The sequence below is a fragment of the Propithecus coquereli genome, unplaced genomic scaffold (assembly GCF_000956105.1).
Source record: "Propithecus coquereli isolate 6110/MARCELLA unplaced genomic scaffold, Pcoq_1.0 Scaffold91, whole genome shotgun sequence".
In the NCBI taxonomy this organism is placed as follows: Eukaryota; Metazoa; Chordata; class Mammalia; order Primates; family Indriidae; genus Propithecus; species Propithecus coquereli.
Window position 1 is genome coordinate 162,001 of NW_012155396.1, and position 13,683 is coordinate 175,683.

Consider the following 13,683-nt stretch of genomic DNA (forward strand, 5'->3'; position numbering starts at 1 on the left):
AAATAATTTTGAATAGAGGAAAAAGTTAGAAATTTTACTATAAAGCTATGATAATTAAGATGGCGGTATTGGAACAAGGACAAGATATATATCTAGAAATAGACCTATATTTGGTCAGTTGATATTTGGGCTTTCTCAGTCGTGCTGTACATACAACCTTTAATGTGTTTCCCAGACACTGTGACTTTTGTTGAGTTTAGTCTATGGTAGAGCTTTTAAAAAATAAAATAAGAAAAATAAATAAACACTTGCTCCAGATTTTTAATTGTTTTCTGCTGACAACATTTCCTAGCAATATGCTCATTAACATTTCTTCCTAGAGCCACCAAATAAAACAGAGGGGAAAAAGTTCAGTTGGCAGAACATTTCATTTTTGTGGAAGGCCCAAGTCATGCCATTTTCACTGTGCTGACACATTGCTCTAAATTGTACCAAAACTACCAATGTAAAATTGGTGAACTTTATACATTCTGTGAATCATTCTGTCAACATCATGAGCCCTCATGTGATTGCCTTTAGCTCTTGCAATCCTTTCAGTTGGGTCTATTTTCATTTTCCCATTGGCATCTTTCTATCCTGGGTCACACTGACCTCTTACTGCTCTGAAACAAAGAGGGGACAAGCTTGGAGGTTTGGGCTCCAGCTGTGAACATGTGGGATAAAGTAGAGACATACTTTAGAGAGGCCGAGTTTGCAACTTCCCTTAACCATCTCCTATACAAAAGAGATCATCTACATCTTGGCATTATGTCTTCCTTGGGTCATCACTTTTATCCTACTAACGGAAAGAAGGCACAAAGAAATGTTTCTTGTGCAAAGTCTGAACAATCAACAGGTTTCCTGGCACTTCCTTAGGCCTTTAGAATATGTGTTCTCCAGTTCAAAGGAAGAGCTCATGGCCTGACATTTGACCATGTTCTTTAGTCTATCGATCTAAAAACCAATGCCAGCATGCTTTACAAGATATCAATAATTTGTCATCTTATGCATTTGCCTCTCCCTCTGGCCGAGACTTCTGAGAGATTTAGCCAGACCATCAGCCTTTTCAACTATGCTGTCAAACCACCATGGCCTACCTAAACAAAGGCTTTCTTTTTCTTTCCCCTTAAAAAAAAATGTTTTCTTGGGGAAAAAAATGATGGCAAATAAAGTTAGTTAAATCACTAAACTATTAATATTTGTCTCTTTATTCAGCCCATATGTTTGAAAGAAGAAAGGGAAGTTGGTTGGTCTTAGGATCTGAATTCACAAAATCATAATCATTCTCTCCTTTAACAAAGGATTCCCAAGCAAACTTCTACTGCCTTCTTCTGGAGGGTTATGCTCCAATTTGCACAGAGGCCAGCCAACAAGCAGCTGACTAGAAGGGAAATTTCCAAAAATGCAATCTCTGCCCAACTCGTAGGAAACAGCCTGTGAAGTGTTTCCAAACCAAGGCTGCCAAAGAAACACTTTGCCAGCGAATTGTGGTCCCCTGTTGTCCAGGGTTCGCAAGGTCTCTCCCTCACAGCTGGCCAAATACACAATGGACGCCTCTGAATTTTCCATGGACAGGTTTACACATACACAGAATGGGGTATGGAATGAAAAGAGAGAGGAAAAGGGAAGACATAACGCAATGTAAAAGCACAGGAAATTCCAGATTAACTGGAAAGTATTACATAGATGTGAACAGTGTACATTAGGACATAAAATAAAGCAAAGTTAGCTGTGTTTGAGACGTGTCTTGGTTGCAAATGGAGCATGTGTAAGGGAGTTCAAAGGTTAATCTTTCAAGACAGTGTAGTCTGGAGAGTCTATAGGTGGAGATTGTAGCTTTATGGGTCTGAGATGAATACGGTGGTAGGGCACGGGGGACAATTAAGAGAAACACTATGGAAAAAAGATTCCAAAGAGCTTGGAGATTTATTTGTATAAAGAGTTTGAGATGAATGAGTCATAGAGACTTAGGTACTGAGCAAAGGAGACAGGCAACACTGGTTTTATTGGACTCTCCGTGTTTTTCAATACACAAGTGAACATTTGTAGATATTTGTCCAAAAACAGCATAACTTTGAGTCTCTACCAAATTAGTATCATTTCAGTGTAGACAGTTACCATTTTAATACGATAGCCACATACCTAAGAAAACTTGTGTTATAAAAATAATAGTAACATTGGAGAAAGAGGAGTAAAGATTCTTGAATTCTTGAACCAGCTGTTATCCCCAATCCATTTACTATCACTTTTTTCATTAATCTGCACATGTACTTAATTCTCTCCTTATCCAGTTTAGATCCCATAAACATTACTATAATCACTCCTCTTCATACCCTCCTAACTCTGCTACTTTTCTCTCTTGTCACCATATTCATTGGTAAACCCCAACCTTGGTTAAATACAACCGTTCACCTTCTCTGAGCCACTGAAGGTGTCTGGAGGAAAGCACAGAACCATGCTGCAATTCCCCAGCACTAGCTGGAAACAGTACAACTTGCCCTGGTCAGCTCACTTGTCCATTCTTCAAGACCACCATTTCACACCTTGTCTTCTCCAACCTCCAACTTTCCTTTTTTCTAACTCACTCCAATGCCTTTTCTCTCATTTAAGTAATAAAATAGAAACAAGCAGAGTAGACCTTCCTCATTTCTCTACCACCAAAATTTACAAAACTACCTGTATCTATACCAGTGTACTCTGCCTTCTTTCATATTATAGTAGATGAATTATTCATGCTTCTGTCTATGCCTGATGTATCACTTGTATACTTTATGCCATTCTTCTACTCAAGGCCTATGCTCCTGGAGTTTTTGCTCCTTGCTACTGTACTGTTGACTTTCTCCCTCTTTATTAGATTTTTCTCAACAGCATATGGACATGCTATACTATATCTCATGTTTAACAAAGCAAATGCACCACATCAAACTAAACAAATAAAACTAAGCAAAACCAAAATGCTCTACCCCATATGTCTCTCTGGCTACTATCCTATTTCCCTTCTCCACTGTTTGGCAAAGGTACTATAACTCGTTGTTTATCCTCTGTCTCCAATTTCTCACTTGACATATCTTCTTGACTGACTGCATTAGAACTTCATTTCTAACATATATCTCAATTTTCAAAGTCATAAAGAAATATCTTGCAAAACCCAACAGTCAAGGCTGTCATCTTACTTGAACTCTTAGTAGCATTTGATAGAATCGACCATTATTTGGGGAACTTGTCTTGAAATACTTTATTCCCTTGGCTTCTAAGAAACTACACTATATTCCTATCTCCCTGACTACACCATCTCTCTGTGGGATCCTCTTGACTCTGTGCTTCTGATTTTCAGTCCTCAGAAATCTTCTTGATCTGAACTCTATCTAGTGATCTCATCTAGTCCCCCGACACCCAGTTGACTGGCCATTCTTCTGAGTTTCCATCTAAGATATGTAACTGCCTATATGATATCTCCACCTGGATGGAGTTTCACCTTAACCTTAACATTTTCCAAACTGAACTCTTTATTTCTTTTCCCCAAATCTTCCCACTTTCCTCATCTCAGGAAATGATTCCACATTCTCCCTGCTGCTCAGGCTCAAAAGTTAGGATTTAGCCTTTTTCTCTCACATCTAATCTATCAGCAAAGCCTGCCAGCTCTAATTCCAAAGCGTAAGCTGAATCTAATCCCTCTCATCATTTCCACGAATGCTTTTAGAAGCCAGCTTTGTTTTGATTTGTAAGCAGGAGACTGTAGTGAGAGCTGGATGATTGTAGGGTGTTATATTTTGTAATTTCCCTTGTAAGACTGTATTCATCTGTTTATGTCAGTGTCATCTCTGTTTCAGAGTTAAATGGATACTTTCAAAGGGTATCATAGGTGAAAATTTGAGGCTTAAGCATGGTAAGAGCACATCTTAGCTAATCAGGGCTTTTGGTCGTTAGGAGAAGGAGGTAAGAAATGCTTACCCACCACATTTTAAGGACCTAAATCAATCCAGATGGTGGTCAATGTTCATGAATACTTTAGTGATTGGTAATTAATAATGTTTGGTAACAAAATGGTCTAAGCCAAATGGTAAGAGATTCAAATGCCAAGTGACAGAGGTTCTAGTTCTGTTTCTGCCAAGTAGGCAAGTCACTTAACCTTTGTATGTTTTCCCTCTTATGCACTGGGAACAGTGACTACCCGTTATTACAACAAAACTGTTGTGCAGATGATGAATATGTGTGGAAATGTTTTGCATGTTTTTAAGGAAAGAAGAAATTTTAAAACCTCAATGTCCTAAAAGACAACTAAAGTTTGCCAATCTATTTATTTATTTGTTACCCTTTTCTTCTTTGTATTTTCAAAAAATTGTATAATAAATATGAAAATCCTCATAATTTAAGAAAATCAACGAGTTGAAAAATAAGGGAAGTTTATCATCTCTTAGTAGTCTTTCTGCATTCCACTTTACAATGGATGCACCGATTATGATGTCAGTACTAATACTAATTTTACATGCATAGAACATGTTTACTAAGGGTCAGGCATTGGGCTAAGGGCTTTACAAAGTTCCCTGTGGCAAGTCAGAAATTTCTTTCCTTAAAGCACCTTCAGTCATAACGTTTATATTCCATCAAAGATTCTCCCATTACTACATTGAAAATTGATACTCAGCATGAAACATTATAGATATTTTTAGCTGCAAAGTATTGAAGTAAAATGGATTATTTGGTAAATTCAGTTAATAGAAAAATTTTTAAAAAAGAAAATGTAATTATTCTCTAAGAATTCTGATTAGTCGATATTTGGGAGAGGTTTCAGTTTTCCTTTTGCACTTGTCTATGTAGATTATCTAGAAATTTCTAGCTATCAAGTACTCTTTGTAGAGGTTGCATATTATTGATGTGTCACAGATTTCCAAGGAGAATATTTTAGAGTTGATAATTTCTACATTAAGTGACAGAGTCCAAATATCAATATTATCAAGTAGTGTTTGATATAATTATTCAGTTACATTACATTTATACTCACACAATAGCATTTTCATTTTTCCTAACTTTTTATAAGAAATGATGCTATTAAAAGTTACATAATAGGAGTGGTCACAACCAGTATGAACTTCCACCTTCCTATTTCCCAACATCAAGAATATTGCTTTTGCTATGCAGGGAAATTGTTTCCCAGGCACTCTTGGCCTCATTGTAATGAGCTGTGTAATTTTCTAGATATATAAATCATTCCACTGTTTTCCATCATATGTTCTTACCCAATGATATTTTGTTTTATGTCTATTGCTTTACTTTGTCACATTTTCCTGCACCAGAACCTGCTATAAAATAATGTATTATTTCTGTCTCTCCCACATTGCTACTTGGAATTTATACTATACCTGTTTTTAAAGAGGAAACTTAAAATGTTAAACCCATATTAAAGTAGAACAATTCAAGATTAAAAAAAAAGACATACCATGTGCAATCCTTGTACAGATATTACATTTCATCAGAATCAGAGAATAAAATTGTTCCCAGTCTTGAAACTAAATTTAGCCTTATGCCTTCTAACAGCTTGGGCATAAAAGGAAACATGATGGAATATTTGGCCTCCTTATCTGATAAAATGAGGCCTCTAGGTCATCAGGAGGGATTTATCTTTTCCTTTGGTTGAGCTGGCAAAGAAGAGTGATATCTCGATGAGGATTTATTGTCATACAAATATATTCCAAGAACTAGAATGTGATTTGGTGTGCCACAACAAGATAAGTGTCCCCATTGCAACCTTAGGCAGCCCAGGCTAGTGACTCAGTTTCTTCGTCAGTCCCTTCAGAGTTCCTGCCCCACTTTAGGCCCTATACATGTGTGTGTGATTCACGCTCTGGTTATCTCCTCTCTCTTTCCACTTTCATCTGTTGCTCCTGTTTCTATTCTTCAAACGTCTCTGCTTACTTGCTTCTGTGTGGAACTCTTAGCTTCGGCTTCTGACACTGTTCCTTTTGTTATATATAAACATCGTGATTTAATTGATTGACCAGAATTCAATGTAGAGCATCACGGAAAAGATCTTTCATCCAATACCTCTGATGGCCTGCTTGCCTCCCTCACGTTCTATCTAAAGGCAGCTGCCTTTGAGTCCAGTGTTAATTCTCATTACAATTCAGTTGTGACCTAAGTTTGTAGCCTAACACAACTTAAAGAGGACCTGCATTTTTCTTTTCCTTTTTTTTTTTTTTTGTTTTCTTAAGTAATAAGCTCTAAAGCTAAACTGGCTGGGTTCAAATCTCAGTCTGCTATGAACTGTGTAACCTTACTTTTTGTGCCTCAGTTTCCTTATCTGTAAAAATAAGGGCAATGATAGCATCTTCATGATAGAGTTGTTAAAAGGATTAAATTAGTTAATACATGAAAAACTCTTCTGGGGAATATATGCCACATAATAGGGACCATATCATCATCATCATCATCATAGCATTCAGATCACAATAGACTGCATAGTACACTTTGTGTCTAAGCAGGGCAAAATTCTGTGGTACGATTTATGCTTCAGAGCTCCACATGTGATCAAGCTGTGGCTAAGCTTTACCTGAAGTCATCCCCTTGCTAATTTCCTTTTCTTCACCATCCTGCTTCCCTCATTCCCATAAAGGATTTTCCTGAATATCGTCTTAATAAGTAACTTGCACACAAATCCCATCTCACACTGCTTCTGAAGAACCTGACCTAAGAGAATGAATAAGATAACAGACTCTATCTTCATTTGTGGTTTTATATAAACTTCTTTATTCAAATGTCATATCTAGTACAAAATCTTAATAAATATGTGGTTATGACACTAAATTCTTTTTAATTCTCATTGTCATCTATTTGATACATTTACTTCTTTCTGTTTTATTTTCCCCTTTATTGTTGTTAACTTTTTCAAATATATAAAATAGTAATATGATTCAAAATCCCAAACTATATAAAAAGAAATATCTGAAGAAGTTCCATTCACTTTTTTGTTTTCATTTTTATAGAAGTTTCATGTTTATAGAAAAATGGAACAAAAGGTGCAGAAATTTCCCATATACACCCGCCTCCATACGTGCTTAGCCTCCCCCATCCCTCACCAGAGCAGTACATTTGTCACAACTGCTAAACCTACATTGACACATCATTATCACCTGAAGTCCACAGTTTACATTAAGGTTCACTCTTGGTGTAGTACGTTCTATGGATTTGGACAAACTTACAGTGACATGTGTCCATTATATTAAATAGTATCACACAGAGAAGCTTCACTGCCCTGACAATCCTATATGCTCTGCCTATTCACCTCTCCCTCCCCAAAACTCCTGGCAATCACGATCTTTTTACTGTTTCCATAGTTTTTTTCTTTTCTAGAATGTCATATAGTTCGATTCAAACAATATGTAGCCTATTTGGATTGGCTTCTTTCACTTAGTAATATGCATTTAAGTTTCCTCCAGGTCTTTTTATGACTTGATAATTCATTTCTTTTTACCACTGAATAATATTCCATTGTCTGGATATACTGCAGTTTGTTCCTCTATTCACCTACTGAAGGCCATCTTGGTTGCTCCCAAGTTTTGGCAATTATAAATAAAGCTGCTGTAAACATTTGTGTGCAGGTTTTTGTATGGACATAAGTTTTTAGCTCTTTTTATTAACACCAAGGAGCATGATTACTGGTTCATAGGATAAGAGTATGTTCAATTTCATAAGAAAATGCCAAACTGTCTTCCAAAGTGGTTATAACATTTAGCATTCTCATCAGCAATGAAAGAGTTCCTGTTGCTTCATGTTCTCAGCAGCATTTTGTACTGTCAGGGTTCAGGATTTTGGCCATTCTAGTAAGTGTGTTGTGCTCTCTCATTTTTGCTCTAATTCTCATTTCCCTAATGACATATGATGTGGAGCAATGTATATTTCCCATCTGTGTATCTTCTTTGGTGAGGTCTTTGTTCCATTTTTTAATCAGGTGATTTGTTTTTTTGCTCTTGGATTTTAAGTGTTCTTTGTATATTTGGGACAGCAGTCCTTTATCAGATATGTCTTTTGTAAATATTTTCTCCAAGACTATGGCTTCTCTTTTATTCTCTTGACAGTATCTTTTGCAGAGAAGAGGTTTTTATTTGAATTATATTCAACTTATCAATTCTTTCTTCAATGAATCATACATACATGTAACTGCATAGATGATATAAATAAGAATAACAAAAATTTTTTCTTGAGTTGTGAATTCAACTAAGTGTTTTTCAAATGTTTATATCTGGTTTCCAGTGTTCCCTTGAAGAATTCACATTTTGCAATTTTGAATTCTTGCTATAATCCGAGGAGTTTGGATCAGATAATTAATGGGTACCCTTGGGAAATAGAACCCTGTGGCAAAAATTTTAAGTTTCACTTATTTTGATACAAGTTTTGCATCACCTGACTTGCAAGAATACACAGGTCAAGTCTTTCCAACCTATCCCAAAGAGCACAGGGCAGGCACATCACAGACATTCAATATTTGTAAGCTGAAAACAAATATGGCCAAAAACCAGGTCCTTTGTCCACAAAATCACTTCTGTTCTGCACTGTGAATGAGTCATTTATGTGGTGACAGGGTGAATAATTGAAAAGCTTAGTTCATTTCCTATCAGATAGAGAAAAAATGACAAGTTTGAAAAATGAACACAATAATATTTGGTGTTTCAATAATCAGAGTTTTATTTGATTCAATTTTTGTTAGATCCTGGAACATCTAGTGATGGAGAAATTACTTCTGAAGGGGGAAGAAATTGTGGCAGCCTTGTTTGCTTTATCAACATCAATGGTACCAGAAAAACCTATTGCATATGCCCAGCCAAGCCACTTCCTCTCTCTCTACTCATCCTTCCCATGTTCCTGGACTTTTTACCCAGTACAACCACACCAGAGGCTTCAGGCCTGCCAAACAAGCCATAGTGAACACCTGGTCCCCAGCTTGGGGTATTTCTGGAGTTTGCCCCTGCGTTGTAACACATGTCAAGTATGGCCAGAAGCTTCTTGTAAACACTACCTCTCCTTTCTTCCGCCTGTATGAGCCTCTCAGCAACGCTTAACTCTTGATCCACCTGACTTTTTTCACTGATCCCATTTTGTTGCCATCAGATTGCGTAGCACTGCCTCTCTGCTCTGTGCTTTCCGACTCCCATATGAGATACAGAACTTCTGCATGCAGCCCAGGCCTGGAGACCAGGCTTGTTGTCCCAAAAAGAGAAATATTGCTTCAACACAATATCCCAATTTGCCTGGTGGCTTAGTCTGCTTGTGCACCTATAACAAAATCTTGAGACTGGCTAATTTATAAATAATAGAAATACAGTTCTGGAGGCTAGGAAGTCCAAGATTAAGATGCAGCACCTCGGTGTTTGGTGAGACCAGGGCTTTGGTTCCAAGATAGCACCTTAAACGCTGCGCCCTCACATGGTGGAAGGGATGGAAGGGCAAAAGGGCCTAGGTAGTTCCTTCTAGTCCTTTGATGATCTCTATTAGAGCCCTCATGACATAATCACCTCCTAAGGGCCCTACTTCTTAATACTACCACATTTGGTAATTAAGTTTGAACATACAAATTTTGGGGGGCACATTCAGACCATAGCACTGGTATAATCCAAAACCTAAAAAATTGTGATGAAAAGTGTACTGATTGGTCTATATCAGACTACCTAAAAGGAGAAGAGAACCAGAGAGACAATCCTCGTCCTTAAGAATCATTTGAGTATGGCGGCCAACAACATGAAAGAAACATCTAGGAATGTCTAAGGGCTGCATGTCTCCAGTTTGAGGAAACTAAATGTTTTGAAGAAGAGTATCAAGGCAAGCATAGTTATCCATTTAGTACACCTGACTTCTACCCAACTGGTTTAAAGACTTAAGCACTGGCTTTGAAATGTGGTTATAGAGGTGAGAGCCTGGTGTTTTCCCAATTATACATGGCTGGGCCCTCCCAGAAAAAAAAAAAAAAAAAAGAGAAAAACCCTGAATCTCTGAGGGTAACAGCTAGGTATGTGTGTTTTAAAAACGCTTCTCAGAAGATTTGAATACCATCCCTGTTCAAGCACTACACTTGAGCAAACTAGAGGTATTGACTATAAACATGATGGTTAGTCGCTCTTACCCGTCTTCATCAAGGGATGGTCTGGATTGTGTTTCCCAGTGGAAGGAAATTAAGATCTGTATCATTTGTATTGCTTTATAGGGTTCTAGGAAAAAGGGATAAAATTGGAGAGAAAAGCGGTCTCTAGATCCAGATATTTCTCTCATCTGGAGGGATTGAATTGAGTGGGGGAAGCAAGGGAATGGTCTTTTGTGTAATTCTAATTCATAATTCCTTCTGGATAGCAACAGTAAAGAAAAGGTCATTTCATCAGTTGAGGCTGAGCAAGAGATTTCTTTATGATGGTGGCAGCAGGGATTCTGTAACCATCACTGGTGACAACAATATTATATATCACAGCTGCTGGATTTTTCTCATGGCCATTCCTGGGCCACAGATACCAGGGAAGCTAAAATGGTAGTCAAAGCTTCTATACTAGGGGACTTACTATTGGGAAGGAAGGCTATATGTTGGGCACTGGGCAGATGATTCACTGGAATTGTGGAGTTCTTGCCAGTTGTCCCAAGCCATTCAGTTCTCCTATATTCTTCTTGGTATAAAAAGGCGGTTTTTTTTTTTTTTTAATCCATCAATAAAATTTGAGGTGGTAGGAGTTAGCTACTTCTTGACAATCTTGCTACTTTGTTTATAATGAAGACCAGACTCAAATGAAATTTTTTAACACATATAAACATTTTTTAGACAGATATTTATTAACAAGGGTAACATTTAAGAAATCTATTCTGTAAGCTTGATGAATTTCCATTTCTCTAAATACTCCAAGTATACAGAGGTTGAGGCAATTCCCAATGGGTGCCTTCTAGTGGGCATTAGGCAAACAGATATTCCAAAACCAGTGGCTGGACACAAGACCTAATAAGGAGCAAGCTTTGGGTACCATTCATAATGGGTTCAGGATACAGGCTTTGGTGGATTTTCATGTCCAGATAATGCAAGATTGAGAAAACCTCTAATTTCTCTAATGAGAGCTATATGCAACGTCTCTTATGTTATTTAGCCATACATTAGTTTTAGCAATAAAATCGATTTTTTTACATTCAGTATATTAAATAGATAAGTATTGGTAATTAATCAATAAATGAATTGCCAACATGGCTTGTGGTACTTGACACAATGCTGGCTGACCACTCCTAGACAATGCATTGATCATATGCTAACTGACTAGCTGTCAGTTAAACTAACTGTCCATATACTGTATCATATTTTCTATAACAAAATATTTTAAAATAAATTGCCTATATTGATTCAGGAGTCTTTTTTTTCAGTGAAGCATAAACCTACAGACCTAGGATAAGGCTTACTTTATTCAGGACACTGATAGACTTATAGATTCTAAAAAGCCATGTGACCTGAAAAATAATAATAATAATTATAGTAATATTTAACATTTATTGAAAATGTATTATTTTGCAAGCTCCATACTAAATATTTTACACCTACTTTCTAAATCCTTACAATAATCTGTGAGGAGTATTACTAACTCCATTTTATAGCTGAAGAAATTCAGCCAAAGAGAGGATACATAATTTGACCAAGGTCACACAGTGAGTAATTCACAGAATGGGTCCAATACCCAGACTATTGTATTTCTCTGTTGCCCCAAGGAGGTGTGTGTTGTTCTCTTTTAAGGAAGGGCTGTTCTCTCTGTCTAAAAGGACTCTCAAATCCAGTCATTTCTTTGCACCTCTACTGCCATTGACCCTGTCCAAATCACTATCCTCTTTATTGTATAAATCATTGTCATTTTAATTAAAATCTTCACTGGCTAAAGATTATTTATTACTAATAACACTAAAACTTTTATTCCACTTATGAATGGTACCTTTTTCATAATATTTTCTGATTAGTTATTGATTGGTTAAAAGAGAGCATTTCTTTGTGTACTTGTCCTATAACTTTTCATTTTTTGAGCTCTATCATCCATCTTGTGCTTTTCACTGATTCGATTAGATCTTCTAAGCAGACAATAATATTAATACTATAAATTTTTTCTTTCCTATGTCAACATCTTATTTTGTTTTAAAAAAACTTATCATACAGGTTAAAACAGGGATCAGCAACCTTTTTCTAGAAAGGGCCAGCTGGTAATATTTTAGGGTTTGTGAAACATACTGTTTCTGTGTCAACTATTCAACTTTGCAATTATAGTGCAAAAGAGCCATAGGCAGTATGTTAATGAATGGCCGGGGCTGTGTTCAAATAAAACTATTCACAGAAACAGGTAGGGGGCCAGATTTGGCCCACAGGCTGTAGTTTGATGATCCCTGGGTTAGAACCCCCGAAAAGCATTGAATACTGTAGTGATGGTGAGCACATCGTCATCTTGTTTCTGCCTATAGTGGGCATGCTCCAATGTTTTTATATTAAGTATGATTTATGTATTAATAATGAAACTCTTCATTAAGGTAAGGAAGGAAGTTTCTTCTTAGTTTACTATTTTGTTTTCATGAAAACATTAAAGATTATTTTATATCTTTGTATCATTTATAAAGCTGATAAAATGTTTCCTTATTTTAATTTAATGTGGTATAGTTTATCAATAATTATTCCAACAGTGATTTATAGTTACATTTCCAAAATAAATCCAATTTGGGCAAGGTATATTGTCTTCTCAATATACTGACATATTTTGGTTGCTAAATTTTTAAAGACATTTGACTCTCTATTCCTAAGTGACATGAGTTTATTTTCTTTTTTCTTTCTCCTAATTTTGTAGGATTGTGGAATTATATTTTACCAGCTTCAACAATTAATCTATAAATTTTCTCTCCCTTTTTTTGTCCTGAAATAATTTCAATGACCAGCAATACTGTAGCCAAATGGTGGTTAAATTCTAAAGTTAGAGTATGTAAAAATGAAACTATCATAGACAACCTATCGGGATGGTTGAATCTTGAAAAATCCTCTAAATTACCCATAAAAAATGGGATATTTTGCTTCTAGTAATGGTGGATCAAATAATGCTAACTTCCAATGCAATCCTTCCAATGAAGATAGCTAAAAATCTAAATGAAACACATAAAGCGTATACTCCTAAATGCAATAAACAGCTAACAAGATAGAGAAAAACAAAAAGATTTAGGAGAAGCAGAATTCTAGTCGATAGTTATAAAACACACTTATAGTATAAATCACACTTAATTCTGAAATATTTTATATACATATCCTGCAAGACAAGGAACAACCGAGGACACCTGTTGTCCCTACTTTCAGTTTAACGTTTTTCTAGAGTTCCTAGCCAGCCTAGCAAGGCAGAGAAAGAAATAAAAGGTATAAGGATGGAAAAGGAGGTAACAAATGTTGTATTTAACAAATGTTATGACTATTTAATATCCAAGAGAACTTATGCATAAATTATTAATAATTAAAAAGACTATTTAGCAAAGTTGTTAGATCCAAAGTTGATATCAAAATATCAATTGCATTTCCATATACCAGCAAGAAATGAGAGAGAAATTTTGAAACAGCTAGAAATTTTAGAAGTAGATAAAATAATTTAGGTATAAATCTAACCAAAGAAGAATAAGATCTTTACTTAGAAGCATAAATGTATTATTGAAGAAAATCAAAGACAACTAAACAGAGAGGTATAC